At 36.6% G+C, this 12,666-nt stretch overlaps 1 protein-coding gene and 1 long non-coding RNA gene across 10 annotated transcripts in view; one reads left to right on the forward strand and one right to left on the reverse strand.

Annotated features, from left to right (window-relative positions):
* The window catches only part of Rasgef1b (RasGEF domain family member 1B), a 560,746-nt gene that overhangs the window by 401,788 nt on the left and 146,292 nt on the right, over positions 1 to 12,666 (forward strand). The gene's annotated exons all lie outside the window — the stretch shown is intronic.
* LOC124081784 (uncharacterized) overlaps positions 2,317 to 12,666 on the reverse strand; it is an 84,805-nt gene continuing 74,455 nt past the window's right edge. For 6 of the 7 annotated variants that reach the window (XR_006848121.2, XR_006848122.2, XR_009225268.1 and 3 more), the window contains 3 exons: positions 6,615 to 6,790; positions 5,841 to 5,954; positions 2,317 to 5,674 (listed from right to left, as the gene is read on the reverse strand). This is a non-coding gene — a long non-coding RNA (uncharacterized LOC124081784). The remainder of the gene's footprint in view (positions 5,675 to 5,840; positions 5,955 to 6,614; positions 6,791 to 12,666) is intronic. The other variant, XR_009225267.1, reaches the window with a different exon arrangement.

The raw sequence follows: 12,666 nt of genomic DNA on the forward strand, positions 1-12,666 counted from the left end.
TTCTCATGGAAAATGTTGACAGAAGCAATTGTATGAGCAGGTTGTACAAGGAAACAATTAGACATCTCCTAATTTCCTATTCCTCTCAAATTTTAAAAAAATGTGATTTCTAGATAGACTAGTTGATAAATTGGTTCATGCTAATGAAGGAATACTGAGCACCATAAAATAACATCATTTTTCATTATTGTTAATGGATGTTTATTTTTAAAAAAAATTTAGAAAGTACAAAATGCATACAGAATGCAACTCAGCAGCAAGGACCTCAAAATATATTCACTGTCACCTGTTTCTGCAATGCAGAATGATAAGAATGGTAGGTGCTAGAGATAAATGGTGAGTAAAATACACCCATAGAGTGCTACCCAGAGATAATCTGTGAAACATTTAAATGTTAAACTGAAATCCTTTTGGTCATTTTATTTGCGTACACACCCACAGCCACACCCACACATATTTAACTTTAGGAGACTGAAGCAGACAGGCACAGTCACAGCTTACAGCTGCTTTGGGTGTAACCTATTTGCAGATCAGAGTCATTCTCAGAGTCTATACCAGACTCTTTAAATCAAGACACGTGCATTGGACAAATATTTTAGATAGAGATAGATTTAAAAAAACAAGTAAACGTTGAAATCTGCAACATGATTTTCATTAACTCAACACAATTAATATATTTCAAGGGTATGGGCGCCACTTTTAGAAAGTAACCATCAATGTGAATCTTCTTAGTGTATTTCAAGACTTCATAATATACTGAACTCTTAGTTAATGGTAAGACTGCCATTAACTCCATTCTAAATTTCTGCCAAAATAGATTTCCTAGAGGCCAGAGTTCAAAGTCAACCAAAGAGCAGGGGAGACTCCTGGATAAAGCTGGTAAAACAACTCTTCCTCCCTCTATGAATTCTATTGCAGACATTCTGTTACACACTCTTTTATTTGGTGGTTGGCACTAGAAATTATTAATTCTAATCACGCCAGGTCAAGTAGAGTCCAGTAGAGTCAAGATGCAATGATAAATTGAGGTGGGTCAACTTTTGTCTATTACTTCATGCCACAGTAATATTGAAGGATATGTCATAAAGTTAAAAGAAAAAACTAAGGGAAGTGTTAGCAGCTAAGGGAAATGTTAATGGTGCCATGTTTTATTTGTGTTTTTAACTTTCTCTAAGCATTTAAATCAAGAAAATTCATTGAAGTCATACACTGGAGAATAAGGAATTAGATAGACAGTGACTCAGAGGAACTAGATGCCAGGTTGAAGACACCCATGGAGGGCAAAGTCACCTAACTACCAACCTCCAAATCAGCAGTGGTGGCTCATCCTCTGAGTTTCATAGTGGGATTTTTAAAACATTTCAGACTCTAAATTAATTGTTCTCCATCAAATGCTTAGTCTGCTTCAGTTATTTCTTTACTGAAGGACATTTTCATGTTTCAGAAGTCATCTTTTTTACAATTATAATGAAATCCTGAGACACTGAAAAATAATTAACTGCCCATTCAGATATGGAAGATTGGAGTGTTCCTTGAACACCATCATGAGGTGTGCACATTCTTGGTGTTGCACGAGTGGGCTGTGCACCTGCTGAGTGTCTGCCCTTCTCCAGAACAGCATGCCTTTCTCCAACAATGCTTGGGAAGGTTCTTCCCTGTCTGTGACTGTGACTGAAGGTGAAGCACATTAAGGTGCTCAACTCACCTGTGTAATTTGTCCAGGACTCAGCTGCCCACATACTGAGGGCTGAAGTGGCTCCTTTGGGAGCAGTAACTGGGATGCATGTGGCTGCTAAATAGAAAGTATCAAGTTGCAAAAATAGTACCAACACATATCATTAGTTTTGATTTTAAAGGGAGGGCGAAGTTATCACTTTACTTCCAAGCTGATTAATTATACAACTTGCATCTGGCAATCACTTGTAAATCCTAAGCAGCAGGCAGCAAATGATGCTGTAACTTGTCTGCTCAATAGTAATTTTTAGAAAGGGGTGTTCAAAATAGAATTGGTTTATGAAACAATGTAATTAAATAAGCTGCTGCAAGAAAATACTTCAGCTCTTCTTACTGCTCTATTTTACTCTTCTCTATTTAACTAAAAGATGTTCTTTCTAAAGGGTTGACTGTTAACTACAGATTTCTAAGCCAGACTCCCATGTTGCCTTTTGGTGTAACATGACACCATAGGCACAGCTATATGATATGCAGAAATGGCCTTTGCATATGCCAAGTCAAGTTAGCTTTTAAATGTTTCTTTTTATGTTACCTATGTTTTAGAATAATAGAAACTTAAAAAGAGAATCAAGGGAAATGTCATCCAAGCAAGGAATTCTCTTTATTTCAAGAAAGCATCCCTGAACCATTTATCAGGGGGCCTGGACCAGTAACACTTTATGCCAATCAAATATTGAAAAACAACCATCAACATAACATCAGCCACAAGGTCAAATACCTTTCCACACTAGCCAACCAATCAAAACACATCAGCCTTAAAGTGTAAGAAGAGTCTTACAGGCTAAATCAGGATAGAATTTTGATATGCTGATTAAAATTTAGCATTTATCTTTAAGAATGAAATAAAACAAATTACAAGCACGAAGAAAATTTATATTCCCTTTCTACACACCCTCTGAAAAAGTGGCATCTTTCAAGGAGAAGGAGGAAGAAGGAGAAAAAGAACAGGAGGAGAAGGAGGAGGAGGGGAAGGAGGAGGAGGAGGAGGAGGCAAAGGAGGAGGAGGCGAAGGAGGAGGAGAGGAAGGTGACACTATTATGAAGAAACACATGCTCTTTATGACCTAGCAGCATTCTGACCTGTAATGATTTAGTGATGTAAAGTATTTTATGAATATGAGTTGCCATCATTACCTAAGACTGTTTTTAGCTCCATTGGAATGCAACTTCAGTAGCTACCAGTAAATGAAGAGTATTCACAAACAATTTGTCATGTACTCCACTCCCTGGAATGTTCCCTCTTTTTAATGACACATCAACCATCCTGCCTAGGATGTTCTACACAGATATTGGAAAAATGAAAGAACTCTGGAACATGTTTACTTCTGCTTAATATCATCTAGGAGTTAATAAAATCTGTTTCAAATACCATTTGTGAATTCATCAACTCCTCCCTTGACTTTAAAAACAGTCAATATTGATGTGGCATATTGATGAACAGCACAGTCTTTGGAGCCAGATAATCTTGGGTTCAGTGTCTACTTTGCTATTAATTATCGTCAGTCCCATTAAATGTAAGTTTCTTAATCTAAATAAATTTGAATCATATCTACTTTATAGGGGTTTTGCCTAATATAGTACCTGGCATCAAATTGGCAAGGAAAAATATTTAACTAATATTATTTCTGGCTATTGATCTGTCTAGATGTGTATGTGTATATGTAAACACAAACTCAATACCAGCTTAGTAAATAGTCAATGCAAGGCATTCATATAATGCCTCGGGCCTTTCTCTTTGCTGTTTCAACCTGGAACATTCCTCCCCAGGTTTTGCATGTTTTGTGAAGTTCTTATGTGCAACTCTAGCTAATAAAAGCAGTATAAGAAATGTATAAAAGACATTGCCAGAGGAAATATAAATTTGGTGAAGCACATGTTAGTACTTTCTATTTGGAAAATATTGGCATTGTCTTCTAAAATTGAGTATCAGCAGGGATTCTGATACAGCAGTTCTTTCCCCAGTTGTATATTCCAAGGAAAAATGGACATATGTGTACCTAAAGGCATAGTTAAAAATGTTCATGACAGCATTATTTGTGATAGTGCCAACTTAAAACAATACAAATGTCCTTAAGCAGGGAAATGAATAAACTGTGATAGATTCACAGCATGGAATAGTACACATCAATGAAAGACATTTCTAGAAAGATCAGTGAAGGACTATATTGTACACTACACTGTCTTGTTCATAAGTTACACTCATATCTTCATCTCATGGAGTATTATTTTGAGAATGAAAGATAATGTCAAAAATGCATCTATCACTGTGTCCTATGAGATGACCATTCAGAAAAAACTATGAGGTGAGTGGCTGCCAAGTAAAAGAAATGGTTAGCAGTGCCTTTCCTTCCTTTGTGAGGAATCACAAAGAAAAAAGTCCCAAACCCAGATATTTTTGATGCTCAATTCTGTGCTGTTCAATCTGAATATAGTTTGGATAATGGGTCACATTTTCTAAGAAAGAAAATGAAACAACTGGTTTAACAATTGAATAGAAAATGAGCACACAATGCAGGGACCTGACCCCTCTGGCAGATGCTTCCCTGGTCACTGTCACACAGAAGTCACCTCGGCTTGCTCTGATGTTCCGTCTGGGGCTGTCAGGGGAGCTCATCTGATCTGGAGTTGGTTGCCACTTTCACAGAACACAACTCCTGTTCCTGACCATTGCAAACAGATCACAATTAGATACCTACAACTGTGTATATTAGCTGGGGTGGAGTCTGCAACATAGATTATATTTTGGGGAACTGTTTTTTTTTTCTCTCATTAAACTCATGATTAAAGTGAGGAGGACTGCGTTGCCTCAAATCACTGTGGTGTAGAACATGTAATCAGGGAAGGCAAAGACCCAGTGATGGACAAGATGCAAAATGGGAAACACCAGTGTATCCACTTTCATATGCAGTTATTGGTTGTCCCTCTCTGTTGTATTTCCTACCACAAAACCCAATTTTAAGAGATTTTCCCCCTTATTGTGAATTAGAAGCAATGGGCCATCTCTCCTTTGGTAATTTATATATCAAGCCTTATGGTAATTATTAGTCACAGAATGAATATCTTTCCCTGGAAAAGAAGGTACAGGTACAGACAATCAATGGCTGGGGCATTTTCCTTAAAATTACACGCCCCCCCCCACTGCCCTGTGGGAGAATTATGCCTAAGTGTTATGGCACCAACTGGGCCCACTTAATTTCTAGTAACACAAGACATTTCTAGAAAGAGCAGTGAAGGACTATATTGTTTGGTATTAATACTATCTATACTTCTTAGACATCATTATTCAAAGTACATGTATGAAGCCTCGAATTGGTATGAACATACTTTATATTACAACCAGAGATATGAAATATTGTGCTGTATATGTGTAATAGGAATTGTATTGTATTCTGCTATCATTTATTTTTTAAAAAATCAATTAAAATTTTTTTTAAAAAGAAATATTAGAGTAACTCTGAACAATCTTTTAGCTTCAAGGCAAGGAGATGGCTTAAGGTATCTACCACATTACTATATTCAGAGTCTTATAGGAATTAGTAAAAAATGAATCCAAGAGACAACATAAGGATATAAGAGTAGCAGCCCAAACACATTTGCTTGGGAAACACAGAAAGCTCTCAAAGTTTCAGAACTATTAGATTTATTTCCTTTTCTATAAAAGTTGTATTGAGAATAAAGGATGTATGGGTGTTTTAATTTTTTCTTATTTTAGAATTGCATAAAATTCATACTAATATTAATTTGTTTAATCTTTTTGAACAGAAATTCTATTGACCTAGAAATCCAAAGCTCAGTTGGAGCCTATAATTGAAGTGTTTTCAGGTGCTTGGACCAGATGAAGTTCAAAAGTTTTCAGATAGCTTGATGTTTGTGGTTTGAAGATCCAGTTTGACTATTTCTGTCACTTGTATTATACCTGAGCATCTGATTTGGGAAAAGTGCTGCAATGTATAAATAGAGAACATTTTATTAGAATCCTCTTACATTATAATCAAGATAAATTTACAGAAGAGTATAAATCCAGGAGCAAACATCACGATAGTTTATATAGACAAACCAGTCTTTAAAAAATAGTAGAATTTGCTCAGTTGTTTTGTAACTGCTTACCAACAGGATTGGTGATAGTGTTGCCTGTGCTTTGGTATCTGGTAATGATTCCCTTTCAATAGGGCTGGCTTCATTAATTGGCAGATTTCTTGCACAATGTGAATACAGGACCCTCTGTTCAAAAAGCAGGGTTAAAAAAAAAGGCAGGGTAAAATAAATAATAAATAAATAGCTTTCCTTTCTTCTTTAGTCTTTATCTCAAGTCATGGTATTTTTTAAATTTGTTATTTGTTGTCATTTAAAGGGAAGAAAAATTAAATTTTAAATATTAACATATATTTTATCATTTGTCTTTATATTGCACAATGTCATATTTAGACATGAATATAAGAGTATTTAATGCATATGTAGAACCACTGAAATCATACAATTTGTATTTAGTAGTTGCACCTGAATGTTTATTCCTTTCCTACCAGAAGGACACGCTGTACAACTAACTCACCTGTTTTTATTCCACTTCTAGATATACATACACATTCCACAGGGGTTTTCTACTGTCACCTTATCGATAAATAAGGAAGGGCTAAAAGGAAGGAACCGTGGACTGTCCTATCTTTTCCTTGCCTTCTAGGTCATTGTTTTCAGCATGAGTGTTTGGTTAATCCAGGAAAGGAACATGAATAGAAACTGATATGCTCAGGTTCTTTGGTTGATTGTGTTTCTTACACCGTTGCCTTCATGTTGCATTGGAAGCAAGTTCTGGTTCAAATGGAAAGCATGGTCTCTCAGGACTGTCAGTGTCTGTTTAGTCAGGTGTAGCCATAACATTCTCACCTGTACTTGCTTTCAGTCTCTCTGAGCTCCTGTGCATCCTGGTTCCCCTGGAATTCTGTGCTCATGGAACATGGCAAACATGAGTTGCAAATGATATGGAGAGAGGGCAATAGTCACATGTATCAGGCTCACCTCCTCTATTCTATGCATCTTCCCTTGTCCCATAGGGCTTCCATCTGTAAAACAGAGTTTAAAGATTAAATTATTTAGAATTTAAAAATGGCAACAAGGCAGGAGCATGCCAAACCTGGGGCCCTTCTGAGTGCCTAGTCCTGTGCGACTGCACAGGTCATGCACCCAGACAGCTGGCCCTGAAAGAGCTAACAGTGAAGGTAAATTGTTGCCAAAATGTCATCCAGAAGCGTGCTACTATAATTTATTTATACATCGATTATTCATTCATACCACCTGTTCACATGTTGTTAATTTGTCATGGAACAAAAGTAGCACACCTTATTCTAAAAGATAAGATGAAGCTCAGCTTTCCCAATGAATATGCAGCTTTTTATGTCATTGAATGACAACTTTCCCATCTTCCACCATATTCTAGAGGCACTTCCATTCCATTTTTTCTTTTATTTGGGACCATAGAGACACAATACTAACAACCTGGACCTGGATACATGTAGGAGATAGGGCATTTGTGAAGTACAAGCCCAGAACCATGTCCTGTGAAAGAACATTTTATTTCAATATGAGCTGTGATGAGGGCAAAAGATTAATTCTCCTGACTCTGACCTCTTTTGTCCAACCCCAAATGCTACCACCTTGTTATACCTCCCAAGACCCTGCCTGATCTCCTGGTCTCCCGCTTCACATTCTTCTCCATCATGATCCCAAAGTGATTCTTGTAGAACACATAACCAATCCAGATGATCCTTTCTTGCTCTTCACATCTTCATGATTCTCAAGGTCCTCCATGGTTTGGCCCTGCCCACATTACCAGTCTCCTGTGCACAGTATGACCTTTCAGACAATTTGCATTTACTCAAATAAGTTTACATCCCTCTGTATGTGCATATTTACCCACTGCCTGGAAAACTCTGTCCTATTTCCTTTGCCTGCCCCTCTCTTACTTGTCTTTTAAGAATTATCACAGGAATTCATCCCTTTGTTTATTTAACTATTCATTTATTTACTCAAGAAATATTTGCTGAATGCCTGTGCTATGTCATGTGCATATCAGATGTATGGGGAATGAAGACAATATGTGCTGTCTGAGTAAAAGTCACACAAACACATGCAAAAAGGTGCACAGATCAACTGCAACTCTAACAGAGGTTCCAGAAGAGAAATACTTTGTGGAATGGGGATGAAGAAGGAGGTGAATAGAACCCAATAGAAATGACAGTTGAGCCACACATAGAAGGGAAAATCAGATCCACTTAGAGAGGGAAGTGAGGAGTAGGTGCCCAGAGGTGGCTGAGCTTTTTCTGGGAGAGAGAACTGTTCTTTTCAAAAGTTCTGTAGCAGGAGAGAATCTTGACTTTTCAGATACTGAAAGGAAAGAAAAATGGTGCCATATTGGTCAAGAGGGGGCATCTAAGAGCAGTGTGAACCTCTGAAGTGTTTTGTTTTATTTTGTTTTGTTTCATTTGGTTTGATACCAGGGATTGAACCCAGGGGCGCTTAGCCACTGAGCCACATCCTCAGCCCTTTTTAATATTATATTTAGAGACCCCGTCTCTAAATATAATATTAAAAAGGCCCTTCTAGCTCGGGCCTTTTCCTACCCCTCCTGACCAATATGGCAATGAGTGGCTTAGGGCCTTGCTAAATTGCTGAGGCTGGCTTTGAACTCACTATCATCCTGCCTCTGCCTCCTTAACCCCTACACCCGGTGAAGTGTTTGTTTTAAGAGGGAAGAAAATAGAGTTGGAGCATCACAGGTGTGGAATGGCGAAGAGATCTGTGGGAGCAAGAGTGAAGAAGCTTCCCAACGTCCAAAGAAGAGATATGTCTGAGTGAGTGTAGACAGAAGTGGGGGCTGCCACTTGTGTGAAGATGTCTCCATTCCCCTCACCCTCACTCCTCTCTACAAGTCTGGGTGAGAGCTTCTTTCCAATGTTCCTGTGGTCTCCTGTGCTTATTTCATTTAATCTACCCAATGACCTAGTTCCATGGGTATTATCATCCCCACTTTGTACACAAGGAAGTTTAAGGTTTGGAAAAATATCACAGCTTTCTGAAGGTCCTGCACATAGTAGATGGTAGAACCAGGGTGGATGAAGAAGGGCTAAAAAGGTACCAGGAAGAAGTGAGTTGCAAATAAGCATAATGTATACATAGGAGACTAGGAGACGATAGAAAATCTTGGATGTAGCAAAAAGATCCAGTACAGATAGGAAGGCAGGTTAAGGCTAAATGTAGTTCAGCATTTACATTAAAGTGATATATTTAAACTAAAAGATCTAAAGTGATGAGTATTCTTTGTGCCTTTTGTCACTAAGGCATACCTTACTCCAAGCAATTTATCCTTTTTGAACCTCATTGGATCCCTCCCATGTCTTCCCCTTCTTGGTCTGTGGTCCTTGTCTCCACTCCCTGGCCTCCTAGAAACTTGTCAGCAATAATTCTTACACCTTCCTCCTTTAAACTCTTGTATACATTCTGATAATTTTAACTCCATATTATTTCTTAAGTCTGTGGCCCCTTCTGTAGCCTTTCTGCTACTTCACTAATTTAGGTATTCAAGCATTTCTTGTCTTCCCTGCTTTGTGGCAACTGCAGCCTAAACAGTTACTCAGTTTACACTCTTCTGTCTCTTGCATCCCTCTGTCTGTTCATCAAATGATCCATTCAAACCTTGTTCTAAAAGAAAGGCGCCTTTCCTGCCTGTCTCTGCTGTTCCACTTACCACCATCCAGTCTCATTCTGCAAGATCTAAAGATACTTTGTGTACAACCAGAGATATGAAAAATTTGTGCTCTATATGCATAATATGAATTGTAATGCATTTTGCTGTCATAAATAAATAAATAAATAAATAAATAAATAAAACCAAACTATTTGTGGTGTGCACAAAAACTAAATTTTTTTTAAATTCCATGCTTATTTTTGTGCCCATGATAGTTCCTCTTTTTTGAGCACCATAAATCTCTTTGCATATCCCTGACCTTCCCTCCCCATTCCACCCATCTTTGTCCGCCTGGCTTTGATGCTGTTCCCTTAAATTCAGCATGCACAACACCTCCTGCTGGAAGTCTCCCAGTGACAGATGATTCTTCCTCAGGGGTTGGAGGATGAATGCACCTCCTTTCCTTCCACTGCACGCTTTAATCCTTAATCTTTTTTAATTTTTAATTTTTGTACTCGTTTTAATTAGTTATACATGACAGTAGAACACATTTATGTACTTTGACATATCATACATAGATGGGATATAATTTCTCATTTTTCTGAGTGTACATGTTGTAGAATCATTTTGATCATGTAGTCACATATATACATTCAGTAATAATGTCTGATTTGTTTTACTATCCTTCCTACCCACACATCCCCTCTCCTCCCTTCACTTCCCTCTACCTAATCTAAGGTAACTCTATTCTTTTCTAGTGCCCCTTCCCTTATTGTGAATTAACATCCACATTTTAGAGAAAACATTTGGCCTTTAATTTTGGGGGGATTGCCTTATTTCGCTTAGCATGATATACTCCAACTCCATCCATTTACTGGCAAATGCCGTGATTTCATTCTTCTTTAAAGCTGAGTAATATTCCATTGAATATTTATATATATATAATCACATTTTCTTTATCTATTCATCTATTGAATGACACCTAGGTTGGTTCCATAGCTTAACTATTGTGAATTGAATTGTGATAAACAGTGACATGGCTGTATCACTGTAGTAGGTTGCTTTTAAGTCCTTTGGGTATAAACTGAGGAGTGGAATAACTGGGTTGATGGTGGTTCTTTTCTGAGTTTTCTGAGGAATATTCAAATTGCTTTTCATAGTGGTTACACCAATTTGAGTCCCACCAGCAATGTATGAGTGTACCTTTGCCCCTACATCCTAACATTTATTGTTGCCTGTATTCTTGATGATTGCCATTATGATTGGAGTGAGAGGAAATCTTGGTGTAGTTTTGATTTGCATTTCTCTAATTGCTAGAAATATTGAACACTTTTTTATATATTTGTTGATTGATTGTATTACTTCTTCTGTGAAGTGTCTGTTCAGTTTCTTAGCTCATTTGGGTTATTAGGGTTTTTTTTTGTTTTTGAGTTCTTTATATATCCTACAGATTAATGCTTTATCAGGGGTACATGTGGCAAAGATTTTCTCCCAATCTGTAGGCCCTCTCCTCACATTATTGATTGTTTCTTTTGATGAGAAGAAGCTTTTTAATTTGAATCCATTCAGTTTATTTATTCTGATTTTACTTCTTGCACTTTAGCGATCTTGTTAAGAAAGTCAGATCCTAGGCTGACATGGTGAGAATTTGGGCCTACTTTTTCTTCTATTAGGCATGGGTCTCTGTTCTAGTGCCTAAGTCTTTGATCCACTTTGAGTAAATTTTTGTGCAGGGTGAGACATAGAAGTTTAATTTCATTTTGCTACATATGGATTTTCAGTTTTCCCAGCACCATTTGTTGAATAGGCTATCTTTTCTCCAGTGAATGTTTTGGCACCTTTGTCTAGTATGAGATAATTGTATTTGTATTTTTCTCTGTGTCCTCTATTCTGTGTCATTGATATACATGTCTATTTTGGTGCCAATACCATGCCATTTCCACACTAAAGGAATATTCAACTAAAGGAGAAACTGTGTCAAATTAAAAACCAGAGATAAGTCAAAATGACAGGGAATACAAATCGTATCTCAATAACAACCTTGAATGTTAATAGCCTAAACTCATCAATCAAAAGACACAGACTGGCAGATTGGATTAAAAAGCAAGACCCAACAATATACTGTCTTCAAGAGACTTAACTCATGGACAAAGACATCCACAGGCTGAAGGTGAAAGGATGGGAAAAAACATATCATTCATATGAATTGCATAAACAAGCAGGTAGTCCCATCCTCATTTCAGATAAAGTAGACTTCAAGCCAAAGTTATCAGAAGAGAGAAAGAAGGACATTTCATACTTCTTAAGGTAAATATATATTAGCAAGACATAAAAATTGTAAATACTTATGCCCCAAACAATGGAGCATTTATGTACATCAAACAAACTCTTCTCAATTTCAAGAATCAAATAGACCACAACATAATAATCCTGGGTGACTGTAACACACCTCTCACTACTAGACAGATATTTCAAACAAAAACTAAATAAAGAAACTATAGAATAAATAATATAATCAATAATTTAGACTTAATAGACATATATGGAATATTTCATCCATCAACAAACAAAGTACTTTCTTCTCAGCAGCACATGGCTCCTTCTCTAAAATACACCATATCTTAGGCCACAAAGCAACTCTTAGTAAATACAAAAAAACAAAGATAATACCCTGCATTCTATCAGATCAAAATTGAATAAAATTGGAAATCAATGACAAAATAAAAAAAAATAGAAGCTACTCTAACAAATGGAGACTAAATAATACACTATTCAATGATGAATGGATAATAGAAAAAATCAAGGATGAAATAAAAAAAACTCTTAGAGGTAAATGAAAACACTGATACAGCATATCAAAATCTCTGGGACACTATGAAGGCAGTACTAAGAGGAAAGTTTATTGCATTGAAAGCATTCATTAAAAAAATAAAAGTCAACAAATAAATGACCTAATACTACATCTCAAAACCCTTGAAAAAGAAGAATAAATTAATACCAAAAGCAGTAGAAGACAGGAAATAATTAAAATCAAAGCTGAAACCAATGAAATCAAAACAAAAGAAAATTGAAGAAATTGGCAAAACAAAAAGTTGTTTTTTTGAAAAAAAATAAGTAAAATAGAAAATACAACAGACACTTGTTTGGCAGTATGTATAAACGTGGCTGTATAATCAACATGATTCTGCAATCTGTACACAGGAGAATAATAAGAATTCATACCCCATTTGAAACAAATGCATGATATATGATGTG

This window comes from Marmota monax, unplaced genomic scaffold (assembly GCF_021218885.2).
Source record: "Marmota monax isolate L192 unplaced genomic scaffold, Marmota_monax_Labrador192_F-V1.1 WCK01_AAM20220418_F8-fsc00398, whole genome shotgun sequence".
In the NCBI taxonomy this organism is placed as follows: Eukaryota; Metazoa; Chordata; class Mammalia; order Rodentia; family Sciuridae; genus Marmota; species Marmota monax.